This window comes from Rhinoderma darwinii, chromosome 9 (assembly GCF_050947455.1).
Source record: "Rhinoderma darwinii isolate aRhiDar2 chromosome 9, aRhiDar2.hap1, whole genome shotgun sequence".
NCBI lineage: Eukaryota > Metazoa > Chordata > Amphibia > Anura > Rhinodermatidae > Rhinoderma > Rhinoderma darwinii.
Genome location: NC_134695.1, coordinates 86,549,781 through 86,566,245, shown reverse-complemented (window position 1 = coordinate 86,566,245; position 16,465 = coordinate 86,549,781). Strand labels below are relative to the sequence as shown.

Here is a 16,465-nt window from a genome sequence, read left to right as displayed (position 1 = left end):
TTCAGGAAAGCTCACATAACAAACTCTTCCCATCATCAAAATCCTTGATATTACCCCATAACAAATCCTTGTTCTCTTCTAGTTGTTGGATCTGAACATACATGTCCAACCTTAACCTGACCATTTATGGCCACAAATCAACACTGATCATGGGGGGGCAAACCTGCCAGCCAAAATGTAAAGTTCCACTGACCTCAATCCAACACTCACCCAAGAAGCCATAGTCATAGTCTTTTATGGGGACATGTGTCTTAATCTAGGAATCACAGCAATATTGTTTAATTTCTAATGTTAATGACCACATTTAGAGGATTTTCCCATCAAAGACATTTATGGCATATCAATTTGCGGTCAAACTCCTACCAATCCTAAGAACGGGAGTGCCTGGTCCCTTGTTCTCACGCATTTGTGGTCACTGTCCATTGACGTTTCTCTCCATAGAGTAGGCTCCTCAATAGACTATAATGGAGAGAGACCACACAATGGTGTCTAACTCTTTGCTGGACACCCCCCATTCTAGAAACTGGTGGGCGTCCCAGCCATTGGACTCCCAATGATCAAATATTAATGGTGTGTCACATCGAAATGACATCATTTGGACATAATTTGGACAGTAGTAACAATGAGGAGCTTTTCTTTTGTTGTAGTACATCTATTGGGACAAAAACTTTCCAGTTCTTTTCGGATGGCTGATATCACTCCCATGAGAGCAGCTTCCTCTATAGAGGGGGAGAAGATGGAGGAGACATGATTTGTAGGGAGTATAATGTCGGCCTTCCCTCTGCATCAATCTCAGACTTCAGTCTGGTCATGTAATTAAATTTTTCAGGCTGTTAACCATAGCTGATAACACGACAATAGCACGGGGATGATAGCAGTTGTAGTCCAAGCCTTTCTATGGGCATATAATGATATATTTTCTATCTTCCAATCTGTATTATCAACGACCCCCACATACTGTAAGTTCTGTGTTTGGACACAATTCCCAGGTTGATGTAGATGGATAGATGATGGCATTGACAACAGACACTGAGTGTATGGGAATAATGGGAATATTCCACAACACACCATGAACTATGGCAAGCAGCCAGACACCATTGTGAGTCCTATGGGCATTGCCATATGTCGCAGACTCCTGGATATTAAAAACCGAACATATGATTCCTCCAGGAATACCTCATTCTTCTCAGCCCCAGCTTTGATAGATTTCCATACAGGATATTTGGTTGCAATTGAAAATCAGACAATTTTCTTTTCGTTTTTTCTTTTTTGTAGGCATTTTTGTGATGTGGAGGGGTCTGGTCGTCAGACTTTTGCAGCATTTTTGGTTTACAGCTCCTCACGCAATATCAGCAGGAAATAAGACATTACACATGAATACAGACCGTACGGAAAAAAGATGTTAAGTTATGAATTATCCGTATTTCCGTCAATGGCTAACAGTTTAAGACTTGGCTGCACAATCATAACACCTCGGTCAACTTTGGGTTGGATGAGAAGACATTGGTGCAATGTATATAACGGGGTAGATGTTGGGCTTTCTTTAGGATGTTCCTTGTCCTTTTAAAGAGGACCTCTTCCTCAAGTCCCTTGTATACGTCTGGTATGTGAGACACTAGAATGGAGGGTTAATGGTGCTTTTCCAAGTGCCATATAACTTTTGGCTTTCATCTTGAAGCTCTTTAGATTTCCACACTCCCTCAATGGGATATCCCATCAACAAATTACGCGGTCCGCAGGCGACAATGTCAGAAATCTATGTTAACATGGAGATCAAGGAATGCCCCTCACATTGAATCCAGAGCTGGTGGTACATATGCCTGGGCACCACCTCTACCACCAGTCCCGGCTCCTAGGTAGAGCATAGTCAGCGGGCCAATGATCGGACAAACGCTGGTTCATCGGCTGATCTGCTCTTTTATGCAGAATTAAAAATCATCGTTATCGGCAGCGCATCTCTCTGTGTAATCAGGTTGATGCGCTGCCGACATGATGAAAATGTATGGGGAAGAGAGAGCGTTGTAACGATCGCTCATCCCTAAACATAACCAATCATTGCTAAAAGTGAAAGGAGCAAACGAGCGCCGATCAACGAACTGTCTTATTGATCGGTGGTCGTTTACACGGCCCACGTTGGCCGTAAGTAAGGGCTCATTCAGACGAGAGTATATGCAGTCCGTGTGATGGCCGTCACACATACTCATGTACTTCAATGGGGCCAGTCACACGACAGTTGTTTCAACGAAGCGTGTGAGGTGTCCGTGAAAAGATCGGATATGTCCTATTTTTTGGCGCTTCAGGCATCTCTCCATAGACAAGTCTATGGTTGATGCGTGATAACGCATCCCGCACGGGTGCAACGCGGGTGCGCCTCGAACGAGGTTGGCTACGTTCGTCTGAATGCAGCCTTAGTCTGTGCACTGGAGATTTCCTTTTAAGAACTTTTTTGACATGCCATAAAACCTTCAGAAGATGCCATTGTTGTGGGTTCATGAGTAGAGGTAAGCAAATAGTTTTGCCCAATTCATGTTTCTCCAGCCACTAGGATGCATTGGGGTGAATACATACTCCAAGATTTAGATTTGCTTTTGGAGAATTTAAAGCGGTTGCCCACTTTGGACAAGCCCTACTCGCTGGGTCTCTTTCATAATAAGCAGTTGACAAAATGTTTCCCTGCTAGGACCCTGAGTGATCAGCTGTAATCTGTGGGGAAACCTGGCAGTAACTGTTTAATTTCCCTGCAGCGCCACCACTGGGGAAATTAAGCACTACACAGTGCCCATTTATATCATCGTGATGTCTGTGTAATACAGGACAGGACAGGTCCTCCAGAGAGAGAGACACACTTTTTATTCCCTCTGTACTTGAACAGGGACCTGCCCCCCCCCCCCTCTATTACTTCAGAATTCCCTATACAGAGTGTATGAAAATAGGTTTTCTGTACTGGACAATTCCTTTAAGAGAACAATTGCCAAATTTGTTTGTCTGTAGTATTTTATGGACTGCCAAATTGGCCAAGCAAGCAAAGAATTAATTTGTCCCTTTTCATAAGCGTGGGCTCTGCCAATTCTCATATCGGGGGTCACTGTGCTATTTATTAGGGTGCAGTGATACGCGGCAGATTTTGTTGCAGAATTTTTTGCAAAATCCATTTTGTTAGAATCATCCCTGAAAATCTGCTGAGTGGCCCGTTGTTGGCCCTCCCAGCAATCTGCTGCAATCTGTGGGGGAACCCATTAGCAAGTGTTTTATTCCCCTGCAGCGCCACCACTGGAGAAAAGAAGCATTACAAGATGCCCATTAAAATGAAGAGCAATCCGTATAATGCACTAACATGCCGGGTACCTCAAAGTGAAAGACGCTCTTTGTAGGCCCTATCATCGCTGGCTAATAGAATGGAGGCCCCCTCTAACAGTGTACCCATACTTGTCTACAGTTCTGATTTTCATGGGACATCCCTGTGAAGTTTACTGCAAAACGGTCCCTCCTCCTGTTTGCTAATGTGCGGCAAATCATTGATTCATCATTTGAAATGCATTGGACTCTAACATGGGTCTAATCTTATATTTAGAGCAAATTTATAGCCATTCCTTAAAATATTCTTGCAGAGATGTGTTCAAGGCAGCACTATCCAGTAAAATTCCTTTAATCCAGCATCCAATAATACAGAAAGAACTGCAATGTAATGTGTACAAAGTCCTAGTGTTCCCGTGTATTTCCAGCTGCGGCCATGCACAGGCTTTATTAGTTAGAATTTGCTGAAACTGTAGCGCCCAGGGGGCAGCGCCGTCTCTCCACGGCCGATATCCGGTCAGGCGAGAGTTTGCGAACAGAGGCGCACTTTATCTTAGTTACATCAATTATTTAGTTATTTTTCTACCTTTTTACAGGTGAGATGTTTATACTTTTTTCTGTGACTGTCCAATGATCCAGACTATCGGGTCCCATTGATGCTGAATTAAAGGAATGTTACTGTATTGTGGTCTGCTTGTTACATATACCTCAGCGACTTGCAGGCCTTTTATTATTTGAGGATTTGTACAAATGACCACGGATGTAACAAGACCTGGTAAAGCAGCGATAGAGGTAATCATTATAATCAGAAATAATGAAAAACATTTCTACATCATTATTTTATTTTTACATTACTATAGATAGATAGATACATAGATAGATATGAGATAGATAGATAGATAGATAGATAGATAGATAGATAGATAGATAGATAGATAGATAGATAGATAGATAGATAGATAGATAGATAGATAGATAGATAGATAGATAGATATGAGATAGATAGATAGATAGGTAGATAGATAGATATGAGATAGATAGATAGATAGATAGATAGATAGATAGATAGATAGATAGATAGATAGATAGATAGATAGATAGATAGATAGATAGATAGATAGATAGATAGATAGATATGAGATAGATAGATAGATAGATAGATAGATAGATAGATAGATAGATAGATAGATAGATAGATAGATAGATAGATAGATAGATAGATAGATAGATAGATATGAGATAGATAGATATGAGATAGATAGATAGATAGATAGATAGATAGATAGATAGATAGATAGATATGAGATAGATAGATAGATAGATAGGTAGATAGATAGATATGAGATAGATAGATAGATAGATAGATAGATAGATAGATAGATAGATAGATAGATAGATAGATAGATAGATAGATATGAGATAGATAGATAGATAGATAGATAGATAGATAGATAGATAGATAGATAGATAGATAGATAGATAGATAGATAGATAGATAGATAGATAGATAGATAGATAGATATGAGATAGATAGATATGAGATAGATAGATAGATAGATAGATAGATAGATAGATAGATAGATAGATAGATAGATAGATAGATAGATAGATAGATAGATAGATAGATTATGAGATAGATAGATAGATAGATAGATAGATAGATAGATAGATAGATAGATAGATAGATAGATAGATAGATAGATATGAGATAGATAGATAGATAGATAGATAGATAGATAGATAGATAGATAGATAGATAGATAGATAGATAGATATTAGCACAGGGTCATTTCCGAATAATCAGGAGCCCCGAAATAAAAGTACTGATTATAATAATGCAGGAAATTTTGTTCATGTCTGATCATTAATCCATAATCTGCAATCATCATAGCGGACAATTTGCATTTTTTTACCGCGGTTTTTTCAATATCGTGGAGAGAAAAATATTGTGCTTTAACCGCAACAAGTGAACACCCCCTTCTCACCCGTCACGTTAATGACCTTGTGATACACGTCACTTTACCGATGTCTGGTTTAGATTGTTAAATGTTATATTAATATCCTTTATCGCTAGTGATCGCCATCTATTGGAGGTGTTTTTAAAAAAATCGAAGACTTAAAATGTTAATGTACGGTAAAACTGCTTCAGTGCAGCGTTAATGGAATCTGATAGGTGCCGGATTATCAAACATTCTGGATTTTGGACAGATGAAAAATATATATAAAACTCAATTGTGAGAATGGAAAAATGTTTCGTTGTTTAAAAACAGTTTTTTTTTAATTGGGCTTCTGGTCTTGTGGAATTCTCCATTTCTGTGATGGAAACAATTGCTAGATTATCAGACTTTCTGGATTATCAAACGCCGGATTATTAGAATATTCTGGATTATAGGATGTTAATAGTAAAGTATAAAAAAAACAAGGTCATAGGGGTATAAAAACTGAGAGTACAAACGTTTCAGGAGTCCTTTAAAGTTAGGATTTAGGGGCATTTGTATGGTCATCAGTGGGGTTAAACTCCAGCCTACATCTCCCCCATTATCCAATGTAAAAAGTGCTTTCATAAAAACCATATGTCAGCTCTTTTGACCCGCTTCCTCGCCCCTCTCTCCCTTTTGTCAGCTATGCCACTTTTAAAGAATTGCTTTCACTTACAATAAAGCCCAACTCAAAGGAGCCGGAATATAATCAGTAGATTCGTGAAGAATCGGAATAGAGTCAACACCCCACCGTTCTGGGATCCTTCCCATAGAGATAGTGATATTATTGATGTGATCACTATGCTAATTTCCCAGGAATAAAACATTGTGTTTTGCTATTTGGTTCAATGGGAATTTCATACACATCAAACCAGAGAATGTGGAATCAATGCGACAACTTTTTTTTTTTTTATTCTGTGTGAGAAAGATGTGATTTATATTAAAGGAGCTTTGATCATCGTGAGTGCAAAAACTTTTTCAATTTTTTTTTTATCTGCCATCCTCTTCTTATAATGCTCCCTCCTTGCCCTTTCCCCTTCTGCATATAAAATTAAATGCTTCCCTTGCTTATATAGTTATTTTATTTTTTAATCATAAATTTGGTATTTTATTTTTCTATGTTACAATTTTTTATTTTTTTTCAAAAACTCTATATCCTGTGCCATAAAATACAATCAATTGCGTCCTGTCATTCCAGGATGGGGAGAGGCCGACTGTAATATTCAATGGGAATGCAAACATTTGCAGACTTTTTAAAAAGAAATAATTTCATTGATATTTTGTGTATATGAATTGAAAAAGATCTTACTTTACAATGAAAATATTAGAGGCCTTAAACCTCTGCACTTGTTATCAGCCAATGCAATCTATTGCAATCTGTTATCAGCCATTTCAGGTAATTGCAAACACTTCTTTCTATGAGTGTCTCGTCATCAAGTACTATACACAACAAAACCTTAAAAACCCCCCAAAATTTAAAAAATGCGCTTAAGAAATGGCAAATGAATTCACAAAACTTAGTGGTATGCAAAAGATAGTAAAGCAATGGAAAGGCAATGAAATGTTGTCCAAAAAGAGGGCACAGTTTTTTTTTTGTTTGTTTTTTGTTTTTTTTTATATTTTCTACATTAAATGATCAATTAGAGACATTTTGGGACAAATTCCACTTCCTCCGCATTCTTCTCCAAGAGAAAAGTGGCAGGAGGGCGCTCGCACTGTAGAACTAGAGGCCAAGGCCCATGGTCTTTTAAACCTATGGATTCCATTGCCTGTCCAGTATATAATTCTAGTCAAGTGTGCCGCAAATACATTATTTTATGGCTAAATATATACAATCTTTCTTAATTACAAGGCCTATTTATAGTCTGTAGCAGTTTTCCTCATCATAAAAAGTCATATGACAGTCTGGTGGTGACATGAGCTTTATGGGAACGTGCTGCAAAGTCATGCAGGTGTTTCTATGCAGACGAGCTGACGTGTGTTTAAAGACCCTTTAAAGGGACCCTCTTATCTCCAATTGTTGTCATGTATTATTCACTGTTATCAGCCAGAACGGCAGTGCTAATACGAATCATCCACGGTCACTACTTTACATCCTATCGGTGGGAATATTATGAGCAGCTTTTGAGTCGTGATTGATTTGTGCCCCTTTAAATGAAACTTTTTTTACTTGGCATTATGGGCACTTTTATTTTATTTTTCCCTGATTTTATTCATTGATGTTGTAAACAGATTTAAAATGTATCCCGAGCATCTTTAGGGAACTCATTTCAGTCAAGATGAAACTAGTCTTACCTGAATCAATGTTTTAAGAGTCCCTGTGGCTTGGCATTTTGAATAATCAATCCGTCTCCATCTCTTGTTAATCATGCACATCACAGACTCAACCCCCCCCTCTTCTTATTGTCACCCCCCCTTGGATACGGGAATTTTATTGTATATTAACCCTTTCTAAATGTGCCCTGAGAGCCCCCCGCCTGGAGCAGACACCCCTCCCCCGGCTGTAATCTTGATACTTTTTGTAATATTACTGAATCTTTTTTCCCATCATTACCGCACAATCATTATATAATCCCACAACAAAGACTCTATTGAGGACCCTGCTTTTGTAAACTATGGGACACAATCCATAATTGCATTTTTTTCTTCCTTCCCGCCCCCTTCCCTTTGCTTTGTACAGCAATATAATATTCCATCAGTCACATCCCCACCTTGCATGGCAGTCATTGATTTGCCAACAAACCCAGTGCCCTTAACCCGATGCCAACCTAAAGTCTCCCTATACCAGGAAAAAAAAAAAAACAAAGCAAAGAAGAAATGAACTACTTCTCGCTTTGCTAATAAAACTCCCTGCAATGATCTCAGCCCCTTTAAGGCACAGAGTCACCATGATGATGATTTTTATTTTTTTATTTTTCGCCTGTAAGTTTAATTACTGTATGCTAATTTTCATGCCTTCTACGTGATTAATTAAAATCATATTTTCATAATGGTTTGGCAGTGGGTATTGTTTTCAGGGTTCTCCTAAATAGTTCATGTAAATATAGTCAGATTTAATGGAGAGGAATGCAAGATGGCATGGCAGAGAATTAACTACTTAGTGCCCGAAATTGATTAACAACCCCCCCCCCCCCTCTTCTCTTTGTATAATATAGGGAGGGGGTGCCTGCTGGATAAAACATTGCCACCATGCCACTCTGTGCCCCCCTCCCCTCTGTGCCATCCCCCTGGCGGTGCAGGGGTTAAAGCGGTGTGTGCCTGCGATTGGCACCACAGAGCTCTTATTTACATTAAATCCGCCACAAGGTTACAGTGCAGATGAGCATCATTTGATCGCTGATGACTTGTCTTGGATGCGGGGAGCTGCGACTGGTCCCCCCCTTCTGCTTAACCCTTAAGAGGACAGAGACACAGGAGTTTTCCAAATAGTTTCCAGGAGCAGGTAAGGGGGCAGCTCTGCTCCAGTGTGTGCTTTCTATGTGTGCCCCCCATGTCTCCTCCACCAGCAGGCACCCTGTGCCACCCCTTGCAGACTGGCATTCGGGCATTTGTTTTGCAATAGAGACACAGATGTGTTTAATAATAAGTCAGCATCAAGGTCAGTGCATTGTTACTTGCAGGGAGGGCAGGGATGGATGCAGCAGCCCCTGGTGCCAGGGCTCCTCTTCTCATTCTTATTGCATGGAGGGCTCATCAAAGCTTAAATGCCGCAAGAGCTATCTAGTTGCTGTGAATTATGCCAAGACGACAATGGAGAGGGGTTTGTTAATGGTACAATGCATTTCACCTACCAGATAGGGGGAGTCAGAGGGAAGGGAATGTCTTATGATCTATATCAATGAACCCGGCTCATTCTGCCAGGAGGACGCACACACATTAGCACCCTCTGCCCAGGAGCTGCTGGGGACACTTAAGACAAGTGGGATCCCCTGGCAGCCACCCCCAGGGGCACTACAACCCCCCTCCTCCTGCTCCCCCTCTCTCCCTTCTCTCCTCTTCCTCCTCCAGAAAAATAACATGAACAAGTCAATCATATGGACATGTCTCATTATTCACTGAGCTCCAGCATTTTGCAAGCATCAAGCACTTTGTCCGGGGATCTGTGCTGAGCCCATGCAAGGTAAGAGAGGCAGATGGGGGGCCCCTGGGGTCCCCTGTGCTGGGACTGGCTCTGACTTGTGACACCCCCCTCTGTACAAGTATCATTTGTGCATTTTTTGCATTGCATTCTTGTGTTGTGCAGGGGCCTGTGCGATGATTATTACACTGGATGGAGTATAATTAAATAGCAGTGACGTTGGCAGAAGGGCTGGCATGGAAAGCGGGGGACAGGAGGCACTGCATGGCGCTGGAGAGAAGCGGCTGGAGGTGCCCCGGGTGCCCGTGTTGTGCGTTGCTTCTTCCCAGGGTTGATACATTGTAACAAGTTGTCCTGTTCTCAACTTCCTCTCTGCGGCTCTGGGGATGTTCTCCTGAACTTGGTGGGAAAAGTTGTCGGGTTTTATGTCTGGTGCAGAGAAAGTTTTGGAGAAGTGTCCGGGGGTGCCCCCTGTGTGCCCAGGTGCCCGCTGCTGTTCTGGATGTGGCATGTGCCAAACTTGTGATGCCTCAGAGACCTGCCATTTTGTGTTCTCATCGACCTCCCCCTGCACAATGCTGGGAGCAAGGCAAGTGACATTCAGGGGAGGCTGGAAATGTCAGGCTGAAGCTTTCAGGTCCCCAGAGGTGGCAAGGGCTGGAGCACCTGCCAGAGAGGGGCTAGGAGAGGGATGGGTGGCTGCAGGGTAGGTGGATGGCATTAGCGGAGACAACAATATATATGTATTTATAATTGTACTTATTTATCTGTCCTGTCACTCAGCTGCTGCTAAACCTCTTGGACACTCAGCCTGTCAATCATCATTCTCATTGATACATTGTAACAAAATTGTTGCGTTTTAAGAGGTTCTGCAGCTGCCTGAGGAGAAAGGTCATACTCGATTGGACCTGTGAAGTAGGCACTTTTGGGGGGGGGGGGGGGGGGTGTAAACATGATTCTTGCAGAGAGGGGTTAATGAGTTTTTGTTTTTTTTAGTATTGCACAAACCTTGGTACTACTCATAGAAGCTCTTGTGTGGGGTGATGAGCTGTGGGGCATGATTTGGGCATCTGCGTGTCATGTATGAGGATTTTGTATGTTAGAATAGGGACAGCTCAGCAGCTGCTCGGGATATAGTGAGTGATGTGGGACTTGCAGGGTGAGATGTGACTGTGTCAAGTCCTTGCAAAGAGGGATTGGAACCTGCATGGAATCAGCTGCTATTAGGCTCATTACAGGGACCTGCCAGGGAGGAGACTCTGCCATGTCCTCACCCTGGTATTGTTTTATCAGGCAGGAAATGTATATTTAGTCCAGTAGATAACAAAATAAAATATAAAATCCCATGTAACCTGCAGGGACCAGGATTATCCCCCACCCCCCATAGCAGAGCTCCGAGCAGGGAATGGATCAAGCGATGAGCTGCTCACAGAGGGACTGGGTAACCTTTCATCCCATTAATTCTCCTCCACGTGGGAATGAAGTTGTGTTGGGGACAATTCCACTTTCCCTAAGTCTTTATACGGTTCCAAGTGAAACAAAATTTGGTCAACAAATGGGATACAATTGCAGCACAGCAGAGATGAGTTTGTCAAATGTATCAGAGCTGAGTTTACTGCTTGCCACAAGTCATATCTGTGGTTTTACATAGGACTGCCGGTAAAGCTATCTTATTATTTTAGATTTTTATTTATTTATTTATTTTACAAATGGATTACTGCTTTGTTTTGTACACAATGTCCAGCAATCGGTACCATTTTATAAATATATTATAATAAATAAATAAATATGTGCATCTAATGGGAGTTAACCCCTTCTGCTCCGGACCAGCCCCTACATGTAAGCGCGCTCTCCCTGTAATTTCCTCCCAGGCGAGGATTTTCCCCCGAATAAATGGCAGCTGTATAGGTTTTACAGGGAGCCTGTTATGCAGAATGGATGCATGTTGTCACCCTCATCACTCACTGATGGGAGGCCATATTTTAAATTGCTGTAATTGGAAATTATAATCCTCTCTGTGAATATTTTGTCTTTTTACAACCCCCCTTTTTTTTTCCACCCTTTTTTTTAACCCTTTCAATCACCTTTCGCCAAAGTGTCTGTCATAGCGTAGCCTTGGCTTTGACCCATTGAGTGCTGCAGCCTTGTTCCCTTCAAAGGCGTCAGAGTGTTTGGATTTAAAGAATGGCTTTAACCCTTCGAGGCCTGTGGCCTTGTCTCTTTTTGTAAATAGAGCCGTCTGGGGGTATTGTGGGTCCTTTTGGTGATCATTACACGAGGGGTTAAAGTTGACAGCTCTGTCTGGTGACAGGGTGGGCGTGTAGACATGGAGTGGGGTCTTTCAGTCAAGGGAGGTGGGAGGGGTAAGTGTGGTGTCTGTGTTGGATATTTTAGGTTTTCCCGCTTTTTTGGAGCAGTGTACTTGTAAAGCCAACAGGGGCAGCGGTTAGCAGTGCAGGCCCTGACCCCTCACACTACAAGCCCCCCAGAGAGAGCAGCCGGCACAGCAACGTCAGCCTGGAATATAGGAAGTTTCCTGTCACTGCAAGGATTTAGTTAAACTTCAACTTTACTTCCAAATATTCCTCACATTTTCCAGTATTTGGCACCAGAGACAGAGAAGGCAAAAAAATGCAATATCTATATTTATTGGAGATTGAGCTTTCATCAGGCAGGGAGGTGATGAGCTGCAGGAGGGCAGGCCTGGCATCACCCTCACCTTACGTCACACCAAGGGAAATGTTTCACATTAGACATGGCCATCAAATATGGGTGACTTCTTTTTTCATACCCCCGCTACCTCATGTTTTTCACCTGTTTATAAGATGTGGATATATATATATATAAACACAGTGTAGATGGGATCTTCAGGGTGTATGTGACTCCTCTACATAGAATATACATGGTAATTGTCAGATTTCATCATTAGTTGTTCTGCCTTTTCTCTTAATTATCTGTGGAATGTTTTCATTGCAAATGCACATATTTATTGAACTAGACGCATGTGTGTTAATTTACTATATATACAGTGTGTGTGTGTGTGTGTGTATATATATATATATATATGTATGTGTGTGTGCCAAATACATATGCTTACACAGACATCACATACATCTATATACACACACTTTTATATACTTGTGTATACAACATTTACACACACACACACACACATATATACGTGTGTGTGTGTGTGTATTTATATATATATATATATATACATATATATACACGTATTCCACATTCACATATATATTTACAAATGCGTGCATTAATGTATAAGCACACACACACTCACGCACACACACACACACACACTCACGCACATACATATACCTTTTATATACTTGCATACATCTCTATATACCTGATTACACACATACTAATATATACACTCATACATCTGTAGACGCACATACGTAAACGTTACAAAACAAACATTCATTTCCATATTTGCACGTGTGTATGTATATATTTGTGTATTTTTATATAAGTGGATGTAAGAATCACGTTTCAGAAGGCGGTGTGTGTTTGTTTGACCATTGAGTGTATATGAGTTTCTGCCTACATCTGTACATGGCTGTGTGTGATATATACATACACATCTGTCATAAAGCTTCACCTATTCAGTGGGTTTATTTCTCGCCATCTTATAAGGACACTTCGATTTGAGGAGTGCGGCCACCTCTCCGGCTTCTGACCCCACATCATTTCTTTAGACTTTTTCTAATGGATACACATAACCATTAATGACAAGGATTGTGTCCTGAGCCAACACCGGTGACTACTGAAGTGTCCTGTAACCTTACACATTAGTGACTCCCCACAACTTCAGGACTCTGCTAGACTTTTCTCCCTTGTAAATATTTAATTTTGGGACTTCTGCTTTGAACCTTTCGATGCTTTGATAAAATACGACCACAAAGTTGTATACATTTTTAGATTGGAAATGATTTTTAATTGACTCTTCAGTGGAGTTGGATCTATTCGTTCGATTTTTTTGTTACAATGCATCATTGTTGTCACAGTAGTTTTGCTGTAGATTAATAGATCTCCATTGTTCTGGGTTCTCCCAATCAAAAATATTCCTGAACATACTATCTATCTATCTATCTATCTATCTATCTATCTATCTATCTATCTATCTATCTATCTATCTATCTATCTATCTATCTATCTATCTATCTATCTATCTATCTCATATCTATCTATCTATCTATCTATCTATCTATCTATCTATCTATCTATCTATCTATCTATCTATCTATCTATCTATCTATCTCATATCTATCTATCTATCTATCTATCTATCTATCTATCTATCTATCTATCTATCTATCTATCTATCTATCTATCTATCTATCTATCTATCTATCTATCTGTCTGTCTGTCTGTCTGTCTGTCTATCTCATATCTGTCTGTCTGTCTGTCTGTCTGTCTGTCTGTCTGTCTGTCTGTCTATCTCATATCTATCTGTCTGTCTGTCTATCTCATATCTATCTATCTATCTGTCTGTCTGTCTGTCTCATATCTATCTATCTACTCATATTTTATCTATCTCTCATCCATCTATTTATCTGTCTTCCCATAATTTATCTATCATATAATTTTATAGTCCAGTTTTATTTTGATGTTGACAATGACATTGATAGTTTTATATTATTACAATTATTCAAAAACTTTTATCGTAACCGTGAGAATATCTTTAAATATTTGTAAATTAGTTTTACAGCAAATTATATCCTTTTGACGTTGTAACTTTTTGTAACTTTAAAGATGCATCAAGTCTTTTGGGATGGAAGTTTTATTTTATTTTATTTATAATGGTCATATTTTAACAGATGTCAATCTGTGATGCAAAATGACATACCCAATCATTGTAATTTTTTTTTAACATTTTTTCACTGTTACCTTCTTCTTTAATATTTAAATGACAACTCATATCCGGTCTGTAGAACCTGGGCAGAGTAGTCCATATTTAAAGTTGGCAATCCTGGCAAGTGCTCTGGTTACTTTACCCCTTCTTGACCCTCTTGACCCAAAATAACTGTCAACTGAGGTTCTCAGTGGTCTCCCATGGGTTAAGAGCAGGGACATATACGCAGCGGTGACATCACCATTGACACTCGTCCAGGGCAGAGGATGGTACTGATCACTGATCAGCTACTACAGCCCCACTCTCTTCTGAATTCTGTGTACTGCCCAGGTTGCCTTGCATTACATTATTATTATTACTATTATTGTTATTATTTAGTAGTATTTTTGGAATACTTTGGACCCGTCCGGCCTTCAGATTAGTTTGGAGCTGCAGTACAATGTGAGTACAGAGAATCTGTGAAGATATTGAAAAGTGTAGGGCAGGATGTCAGAACTTTCTTTGACACTTCAAACCCCTGAGGTTCTATGTCCTTCACTTATTTTTGATGAGGGGTCGTCTTCTCTTGTCTGGTGACTACTTTATTTTTGTTTTGCTTTTTATTCTTCAGCCTTTTTTGTATCGGTTTGTGACTAATGTTGCAAAAAAAAAATCAGAATCGTAAATATTTTCTAATAATTTTTGATACATTTTATACTTTATGTAGTTTAGATGTAAATTCTACATGTATCTACTGGTAGGTTTACACAGTATAGCACCGTGGGTTATAGTTTATGTCGTTTTTCATAATTTTCCAAATAGCATTCCTCCTTATATTACCACTAGATACTTTCCTGCAAAGAATCCTATCTATCTATCTATCTATCTATCTATCTATCTATCTATCTATCTATCTATCTATCTATCTATCTATCTCTATCTCTATCTCTATCTCTATCTCTATCTCTCTCTCTCTCTCTCTCTCTCTCTCTCTCTCTCTCTCTCTCTCTCTCTCTCTCTCTCTCTCTCTCTCTCTCTCTCTCTCTCTCTCTCTCTCTCTCTCTCTCTCTCTCTCTCTCTCTCTATCTATCTAGGTATGTGTAGCAGAGCTGAATTGAGGTTTTTCTGCAGTCCTGTATAAATAACAGAGAAGATGATATACTTATCGTGTGTGTGTGTGTGTGTGTGTGTGTGTGTATAGCTTGAGAAAGATCCCATTGAGTTGGATTGAAATGCTGCTGGGGTGAATAAAACACGTCACTTTTTTATTCACAAGTTGGAGCGCTGCCTCTATTTTTTTGCTGTTTGTATCTATGGACTCGTAGCCGGAGTCTGGGGGGATTGACTTGCACCCAGCAGTGCTGCTTAATGCAGCCGTATCTGTTCATTTTTACCTACTTGATGATAGAGTGGTGGCAGAGTGAAACTTTGTAGTACAGATATATAATGGCTGAATTTGTCATATATCTCTTACAGGCACCTTGAGTCAGTAAAGCACATGAGGTAACCTATGAACAACCACAGATCACGTTACAATAAATCAGCTCTGCTACATCTGTATATACACTGAGGCCTAACGAGACCTAAGAAAACCCACCTGTCTCTCTTGAGTGACAACTAATCTCGGTGATCACACAGTTAATCAGTTGAAAGAACTTGTATTATTTCAACACCAGTGAACAGGAGATGATCTGTGGAGCTCCGGTGAGGTCCCCCATGGAGAGCCGTAATCCTGCCCTACCTGCTCCTGCTCCTGTTCTTCTGCTGGGTCTAGGTGAAGCTTTAATAGAGACATTTCCTGTTCTGTGCATCATTTATGATGTGGTCTATGCAAAATCAATGTTGATTGCTGCAAGCTATAATTTGCTCCATTACTAATCGGATTGTGTTGTTCATATATTCATACCAAAGCAAAAACCGGGCAACCTGAACGACGGCGACTGATCTACCTATTATTTAGAGATCTGAAACTGTGAGATCCGAGTGTGGCCCTTTAAGAAAGGATTGTATCTGAGCTGTGGGAGCTGTTGTGTCTTGGTGCAGGTCCATTCTATATAGTCTTTAGGGTTAAAGTAAAAGTTGAAGGTTTTTCACAAATAGCATAATCCCCCTTTCCAAGAATGACTCTATTAAATGGTATAGTCCCTCCCTCCCTAAAATATGTGCTCATCAAAATGGTGTATGCCCATACTCCGCCACTAATACCTCAATACAATGTCTCGTCTCTTAAAAGTAGCAAATCCCCACCTTTTTTAAGCG

The 16,465-nt window shown here is 40.2% G+C and overlaps 1 protein-coding gene across 6 annotated transcripts in view; it reads left to right on the top strand.

Moving 5' to 3' along the window:
* Nucleotides 1-16,465, top strand: part of ZNF536 (zinc finger protein 536) — a 575,107-nt gene that overhangs the window by 51,041 nt on the left and 507,601 nt on the right. For 4 of the 6 annotated variants that reach the window (XM_075838401.1, XM_075838398.1, XM_075838403.1 and 1 more), the window contains exon 1: nt 8,905-9,393. The exons of 1 other annotated variant lie outside the window; for it this stretch is intronic. The gene's annotated coding sequence lies outside the window, so the exon portion shown is untranslated. Of the gene's footprint in view, nt 1-8,622; nt 8,716-8,904; nt 9,394-16,465 lie in introns of those variants that run through there. One more of the 6 variants, XM_075838399.1, reaches the window with a different exon arrangement.